Below are 9,031 nucleotides of genomic sequence, written 5' to 3'. Positions count from 1 at the left end.
GACTGCATGATGCAGTTTTGGCTGCTGGGATTGTCAGATAAAATACAGGATGACCAGTGAAATCTGAAGCTCAGATAACACCTACTTCTTAACTTATATGTGTAAGTATGCCGTATTGGGGACATACATATATTAAAATTATTTGTTGTTTATTCTAAGATAAAATTTAACCAGGCATTTGAATTTTATTTACAAAATTTGGCAACCTTAATGCCATGCCTAATTTTCCAAGCAAAATACCTTCAAAAGCTTACATTTCAATCAAATAAAGAGCAAAATACCATCTTAGGAGCAGAAAATTGGTTCACTTCACTGTTACATGATTAACTCTGGCTATCTGGGATCCCAAAATTTGGAAGTAATTTTAAAAAAAATAGCCCAGCCATTTTTTTTCTCAGTGGTTATGCATCCAGCCATGAATGAAGCAGGAGGTCATGGTTCGATTTTCGGTCAGGGGCTCGATCCCTGGTAGGAGGCATGCAGAAGGCAATCAATCAATGATTCGCTCATCATTGATGTTTCTATCCCTCCTTCCCTCTCCCTTCCTCTCTCTGAATTCAATTAAAAATATTTTTAAAAAGAATAAAATCACCAACACTGTCTTAAAAAATTTTTCTGAGCAAACTATTGAGATGCTTAAAGTATGTAAAAATTCCTGACCTTTTACCCCATCCCTGCCTCTTAATAAGATTTGAAAAGTTACCTAAGCAAAATACATATATTTTTTTCCACATAAAGTTTAACTTTGGTAAAAGAATTCAACTGGGCAAATTTTAAAGATCGTATTGGCTTTATTCAATGATTCATGGATTGGGCAGCATCCAATCTAGCAGATAAAAAGGTGCTCCAAAGAGATATACAAGGCAAGAGATTTTATAGGCGAAGGGAGCAGGAATAGGAAGTTATACTAGGCAAAACAGGTGATTAATTATTGCAGGTTACTTTTCTTTAGGGGATGGCAGAGGTTTATCAAGCAGATTACCTAACTAGTGCTGATCAGATGATGCCTGATGGGTTGGTTTAAGACTCCATTTCTGGGGAAGCTGAAACTGAATTTAAGTCTAGGTTTGATGACCTGGGGCTCACCAAATGCCAGTCGGTTCAGGGCCTGTTGACTTTTTTTTTAACCAATTATTTCCTACTAAATTGGAACATCAAAGCCTCAACGATCCATCTTTACTTTAGGAGGGTTTTTAATGCCAATTTTGCCCTACTAACCTTGCTTCTATTTTTCTTCTCAGATAGTTTATTTTATCTGCCATGAATCTCTAGAGACATTGGAAATATTTAGTACATTTACAGAATGATTTTTATTGGCATTGAGCTAATGTTAGTTATTTTAAAATATTTTTAAAATTTGATCTGAAATGTTTATGGATTTTCAATCAAATCCTGTGTACTCTGCTTTGTTGTTGCTGCTGCAAACTTATGCTGTCCTTTTTTAATATAAGTTAACTAAGTTGACAAAATCTTTATTTTTTTTTCAAGAAAAACTTCCCAAAACTATCAAGACTCACCTCTGATATATCTTTAAAATTACTGGGCAATAAACCAACCCTAGATATTTAAAAAAGAGGTTTTTTTTGTTAATTGCTCATTAATAGGACTTGAGTATTCATCTCTATGATAAGCACCATACAAAGAAAGATAACTTGTAGAATGAAGGCTACCTCTGTGCCATCAGGGTGGAGTCATGTTTAGTGAATTTTACAGCTGTATTTCTCAAGCATCAGTTAATATGTGCACTTATTGGAGTCCTCTGAAGCATCCCCTAGCCTTCACATTTTCTGTAAACATTAAAATGGACATCAGAGATAGACAGTGACTTGTGTTAGCCCTCATTTTTTTCCTTTTTTAAAAAACTCCTTTCTTACTAGTATTTGAGTCCTCTCCTGGATCTTTCTATTGTATAGCAATGTATTTGCATTATATTATACTAAGGTATAATACAATGCCCTCAAAGCTATGAGGATTAGACCCAGGCAAGCAGGAAAGTAGACACAGGTTTTTTGTGTGTGTTTAATTTCATCAATGTGTGTATATGTGTGTATTCTTGCCTTCTCTCACTCTTCCCCTCCCTCTCTTTATTTTTCGTAGGAAAAGTTATTTGGGAAAACCCAACCTTGCCTTGGCTGAACCTCAGAGAAGTAGGGTTTTGCCTTTTCATTCCACCTCTATGGAGAGTTATTAGAAAAACCTCCAGGACCTAGAAGGGTGGAAATTCTGAAGTGCAAGAATTGCTGCTCAGGCTGGCTCCGGTGTAGGCGTGGGATCAGCTTAAGAAGCAGCAGGGCCAGGCACCTGTCATAGACCTGGGAATTAGATGGCAGGAGTAGATGCCCTGGGGTGTTAGCATAGAGTGAACTGCAGAAGTAGAGTGAACTTAGTGTGACGAAGGATAATTATTCGAAAGACTTAATAGTTATGTATTAGTGGTCACAGCTATGTAATAGACTGAACTCATCAAAGCTTTTCTGTGCACTTAATATTTATAATGTGCCTTCTAGTCATTAACATTTTTTATTCCTCCAAATACAACCTTATACATTTACTCTGTGTTTTTTTTCTACGTAATAGAAATCCAAACAGTGTATATATTCATTGCTGACCTTGTTTATGCTCTATTTTCTCCAAAGCAGCAGAAGTTTTTTCCAAGGTTTTCATATCCAGGTGTAGCCCGAAAAAACAAAATTGAGAAGTGGGTGGAATTTGATTTTAATGCTTGTTTCTTCTGCTGCTTTTTCTACCCTTACAGAGCCTCTTCTACAGGACCTCTACTCCTGCCTCTAACTCTCCACCCTTCATTCCTTATAACACATGTATGTGCATGTCTGATTAGCAGTTACTTATACTGTAGAAAGGACTCCAGTGGATTCCCTCTACTCACAGAGGGGCTTTTAACCCTTACTTTAGCTGTGCAATGAAAGACTCTTCCATTAACTAAGTACCAAATAAAGACAAATTGAGGATTTTCTGTTGTTGGCATGAATGTCTTCCCAATGCCCCCTAAGTTACAGCATCATAATGTATATGCACTACTCCCTTCACTGGCCACCCATTGACTCTAGAAAGAAAGGATCCCTCCATATAACAGTCACATGAGTGGTTCAGATGTTCTTAAAAGTAGTCATTTACCCAGTCAGCGTGGCTCAGTGGTTGATTGTAGACCCATGAACCAAGAGGTCACAGGTTCAATTCCCGGTCAGAGCACATGCCCGGGTTGCAGGCTTGATCCTCAGTAGGGGTCTTGCAGAAGACAGCCCCATCCATGTTTCTTTCTTATTGATGTTTCTATCTCTCTATCCTTGCCCCTTTCTCTCTCTAAAAAACTCAATAGAAACATATTTTTTAAAATGTCATTTGTGCAGGATGTCATTGTGGCCTGAATTGACTCAGTGGCTATTTTGTACATAGTTTCTATTACAGGAAATTACCTACATAATAATTATTTTAATATGGCATTGGGAGGTTATGTTTCTAAAATTTAATTTGAATAATTCTCTGAATCCCATTAATCCTTTTCTCTTTAGGGGATACAGGGAGTGGTGGGTGCATAATTTTAAGGAAATGCATGTTAACACCTTGTTTTAAGTCACTTGATTCAGACCTTGGTTGGTTCAGAGACTTGAATGCAGAAATCACACACTTACTGGGTTGTCAGCCTCTTCAAGTCTGAGTCCGCCTCGTTGTCATTAATTCTGTGGTGTTCCGCAATTCGCATGATAACTGTTGACTTTTATTGTCTCTTGAAAATTGGTTCCATTCTGAAAATAATCTGAAAATAATTTTATGTTATATTTTGTAGTCATATTACTCTAGTGTTCTTTCTGACCCCTTTTCCAACACTTGCAATTTGGCTGTGAGAAATGTAGTTTCAAGACAGAGAAGACATTTCACCAGTTCTGTGTATCCTCATGGGAATTGCAGAGTTGGTTTTTTTAAAGCTATTTTATTATTTTTATATTTGAGAATCAGAGTGTCTTCCTTTATTTGAAACTTTTGAAGGTGGTTATTTCTTTTCAAGAACTACCCATTTGAGCCTTAACCAAAGAAGCAATTACTTTTTAAGGATATCTAGTTCTGCATTTGGCAGCTCTCAGCTCAGAAAAAGTACTGTGACTCTCTCTAGAGGGAGGTGTTTGTTAAAAAGATGAAAGGTTTTCATTTTAAAAACTTTGCCATTGCATCTTAGGAATTCAGTGAAATTAAAATTGATCCTAGGGCCCTAAACCCTCATAAAAGATTCCTCAATGCCCCCAAAGCATCCGTTGGACTATTGCTTGATTGTCTGAGACACAAACTCTTCTTTACCCATTGATCCATTGTCAGTGGTTTCATGTTGCTACTCAAAGCCCCACTATTTAATTATGAGGTCCTCTGGGCTAGGTCACTTGTGACCCCCTCCTCATTTTTCTCCTCTTATAGTCCCAGAAACTTTAGAAAGCATAGCTTATCCTCCTATTAAAAGTTATTTTCCTGAAAGGATAATAGAAGCCAACTGAAGAAATGTGAAAGCATTTAAAGCTGACCTTCTGAACACCAGGAAAAAAAACACACCATCACCAACAACAAAAAAACATTTTAAGGCAGTTTTGATTGTGTTTATCAGAATAAACTGAACACTGGCTTTTAAAAAATGATGGATATGTGCAGGGCTTGAGGCAACTCTTTGACTTTATGTCAGCGATGCTGGTTTTTCCCAAACTTAAAGCTTCTGTGCAGCATACTTCAATCCCGACTTCCTGGGGGAGTTGATTTTTCAATTGCAATCAGTTCTGTGATCGCCAGTCTGTCCCTTGAGAATAAAAGGCATACAAAGTGTGTGTATGTCCCTGTGTCTATATGTTTGCACACTCAACTTTCTACAAAGAAATGTTTTGAAGCCCATTAATTGAGAAAGCAACGACTTATTGAGAAGTACATTTGAATAATCACAGGCTCCTCTGGAAATTTCACCCATTTTTAATGCTGGACAACTTGATCCCTGTTGTGTACAACATATCTTACAGCAGTTGGTTAAGGAAAGGAAGGAAGGAAGGAAGGAAGGAAGGAAGGAAGGAAGGAAGGAAGGAAGGAAGGGAGAGAGAGAAAGAAAGAAAGAAAGAAAGAAAGAAAGAAAGAAAGAAAGAAAGAAAGAAAGAAAGAAAGAAAGAAAGAAAGAAAGAAAGAAAGGAAGGAAGAAAGAAAGAAGGGAAGAAAGAGGAAAGCTTAGCCCTAGCTGGATTGGCTCAGTGGATAGAGTATTGGCCCATGAACTGAAACATCCTGGGTTCAATTCTAGTCAAGGGCACATACTTGGGTTGCAGGCTCAATCCCTGGCCCTGGTCGGGGCACATGCAGGGAGCAACTAATCGATGTGTCTCTCTCACATTAATGTTTCTCTATCTCTGTCTCTCCCCGTCCCTTCCACTCTCTCTAAAAATCAGTGGAAAAGTATCCTTTGGCGAGGATCACCAAACAAAAAACAAAACCAAAACACACACAAAAAAGAAAAGCTTACAGGTCTGTAATCTTTATAAAAGAGCCTCTGACACTTTTCCTGGTGTATCAGCCCTCAGTCTTTCCTCCATTCAAACTTTAATTAGGTTACAGTATATTTGACATAATCAACTCTCCTTTTCAGAAAACATGCACAAAGGTTATATCTATTAGTCACTTACTCTATAATAGTAAATGTTTTCAAGAGCCTTTGCATGGCCATGATGCCAGCCTTAATCAGGAGGTCTCTGGAAGGTGCAAAGTGATTTTTCAAGGCCACAGAATTAGCAAATGATAGAGCAAGGGTGCATACCCAGGACTTCCAAACTGGAGTCTGGTGCTCTGTCTGGAACACTGCAGCTACTCTCTTAGTGGAAATTACTTTAAGTAAATATTTAGTATCTTTACCGCCAGGGAACTAGGTTTTGATTGTTGAAGCTAGAGGATGGGATAGTCTGGAATTGAGCCCCTAAGTATACCTCGGTGCTGGGTTGAAGTGTGTGAGTGTGTCTGTGTGTGGTGGGGTAGGGCATTCTTTAAAGAGAAAGGAGTCACAGAGAGCACAGGAGGCAGCAGGGGATGGTAGGGGGCAGGAAAGGATGCATATCCTGTATAATAAAACCCTAATATGCAAATTGACAGAATGGAAGAATGACCAGCGAACGACCAGTCGCTATGATAAACACTGACCACCAGGGGGGCAGACGCTCAATGCAAAAGCTGCCCCCTGGTGGTTAGTGTACTCCCACAGGGGGAGCGTTGCTCAGTCAGAAGCCAGGCTCAAGGCTGGTGAGCACAGCTGCAGTGGTGGGAGCCCCCTGGGATTGGGCCTAAGCTGGCAGTTGGACATCCCTCGAGGGGTCCCGGACTGAGAGAGGTTGCAGGCTGGGCTGAGAAAGCCCTCCCCCCAAGTGCAGGAATTTTGTGCACTGGGCCTCTAGTAATAAGATAGAAGGAAGCAGTGCTGAAATTTTCCCTGTTACCCTCATCATTTGTTTCACATTGTGGTCAAAGCAATGGTTCAAACTGATTGATTTCCCAAGCCATCTTTTACTTATTGGTGCCTTGGCTAAGTTGACCTCTCAGAAATCATACAAATGGAAACGCTTTATACAGGTTTGGGAGAGAAAACCTAGGTACACTACTGTTCATCAGTTTTTTTAGTATTGAGTTATCCGTGTAAGTAGCTGATCATGGACCACTGAGAAATTGCTGCCCTCCCCCCTGAGAAGATTATCTACCATATAAATGGGGAGATGGAATAGAGACATATGACTAGACTCTAGAACTATCACTGGGAAAACCCTATAAATGTGTTCGAATTAATATACTGCAAATGATGCACAAGGTGCTGAAGGGATGTGGGTAATGGACTCATTAGACCCTGCAAGAAGCTAGATTGCAAAATAAATCATGCATTGGTATCTTTTCTATCACTATGTGGATGGCTCCATTCCTTAGATGCTTTTATACACAAGTGAATTGTGTAAGTTTATTGATGTTTGAGCTGTTTTTTTGTAAAGTGATCACAAGGTATTATGAATGCAGAGCTTAAGATCACCATGCTGAACAATTCCCCTAGACAGGAAACCTTTACCTGCAAACTGTACATTTCCTGCCCAAGTCCCCACCTACAGAATTAGAACTTCTAGGGAATCTTAATTGTGTGCACAATGACTACTTACTGCATAAGGTTATCGCTTTGGCTTACTTTTAGATTTCTGGATGAACTTAAGAATATGGGAATAATTTATCTGTAGATGCTGTTAGGAGTGTTTCTGGGCTGTGAAATATAATTTTTTGAGGTGAAATCAAATAGAAAATATTTCTCCCCAGCTATATAAGGGGACAAACCTGGGGTAAACACAAATTCATGCATACTGTGCTTATATGCTAAATCAATAAGGTCTTTTTTATGCATCCCTAACTGCTGGTGGGCCAAAAAAGAAATTAAACTTATTCAATATAATGGCATTTAAATCTTAATTTTATCTGACATTTAAACAAATCCTTTAGATAATGCTCCATCTAGAGAGTTCCTAAATCATTCTAGTCAAAGAGTTTTATAGATTTTTTAAAGCCATGTTATATTCTCCTGCTTATTACCAAATGATTATGTAAAAACAATACTATCACAGAAATAGGAAAGAACAAAAATAAAACAATGCATTATTATAGTGGATTGGATAGCCACCCCCAGAAGATTTGTTCACCAGAGCATCAGACTTGTGACCTCCTTTGGAATAAGGGTCTTTTCAGATGTACTTAAGGTAAGAATTTGAAGTGAAATTATCCTGGATAGGATGGGCCCTAAATTCAATGAAGAATGTCCTTAGAAGAGATAGGAAAGGAAAAAAAACCCACCAGAAACACAGAGATAAAGTCCATGTGACGACAAAGCAGAAGTTGGAGCCATGTAAGTCACAGCCAAAGAATGCTAGGAACCACCAGCAGCTGGAAGAGCTAAAGAAGAATTCTTTCCTTAGAGCCTTTAGAAGGACTGGGAATCATTGACACTTTAATTTCTGACTTCTAGTCTCCAAACTGTAAGACAATACATTTCTGTTGTTTTAAGAAATTCTTGCATCTAAAATTGAGATGTGTAAAACTGATATTTAAAACATCATGACCTAAATCTTCCACCCTAGGAATTTGCAGTCCAGTCTGTTCAACCATTAGACATGACTATATATGAAACCACAGAAACTCTTGAGTCTACTTAACTAGCTAGATGAATCAAGAAAGGGTTCCCTGTGGCCATTTTACTTGGAAAGAACTGGATGTGAGCAGAAATCTAGTTCCAGATGAACAAATAGTTTGGCTCTTATTTGCGACACAAAATGTCTACAGGCCAATATTTACTTAAGAGGTTTAGTCTGTATATTTGAAGATGGAGGATTCATGTTGAACTGAGAAATTAATTGCCATAACCTCAGGGTTAGGATGCCAGTTTATTCTTGGGCTCAGGAATAAAGGTAGCTCCCAACTAGAGCTTCAGATCGCAAAGCTTGGAGCATCAGACACTCTCAAAATACCCAAGTGCATTTCTCTTTCTCAGTTTCTTAATTTGTGAAATGAAAGATTTGGACTTCATTGTGTCATTGTGTTCCTTCTATGTCAAGAGGTTTAAGACTATGACTTGATTCTGTTCCAAACTATCTTCTTATTAGAGGCCCAGTGCATGAAAATTCATGCACTTGGGAGGTCCTTCTGCCTGGCCTGCATCCTCTCACAGTCTGGGACCCCTCGGGGGATGTCCCACTGATGGCTTAGGCCCACTTCCCAGGGGATCAGGCCTAAGCTGGCAGTCAGACATCCCTCTAGCAATCCAGGACCACTGGCTCCTAATCGCTTCCCTGCCTGCCTGATCACCCCTAATTGCCTCTGCCAGCCAGATGGCCCCCAACTGCCCTCCCCTGCCAGCTTGATTTCCCTGAACTGCCTCTGCCTGGGCCCCCACCACCGTGGCTTTGTTCAGAAGGAAGTAAGATGTCCGGAAGATGGCAGTTTGACCCAGTCTAATTAGCATATTTTCCTTTTATTAGTATATATA

The 9,031-nt window shown here is 39.1% G+C and overlaps 1 protein-coding gene across 2 annotated transcripts in view; it reads left to right on the top strand.

Annotated features, from left to right (window-relative positions):
- Window positions 1-9,031, top strand: part of ZMAT4 (zinc finger matrin-type 4) — a 321,014-nt gene that overhangs the window by 228,323 nt on the left and 83,660 nt on the right. The window lies entirely within an intron of this gene.

Source organism: Myotis lucifugus, unplaced genomic scaffold (genome assembly GCF_000147115.1).
Source record: "Myotis lucifugus unplaced genomic scaffold, Myoluc2.0 scaffold_26, whole genome shotgun sequence".
Lineage (NCBI taxonomy): Eukaryota > Metazoa > Chordata > Mammalia > Chiroptera > Vespertilionidae > Myotis > Myotis lucifugus.
Note: the sequence above shows the minus strand (reverse complement) of the source record. Positions and strands in the feature narration are given on the sequence as shown.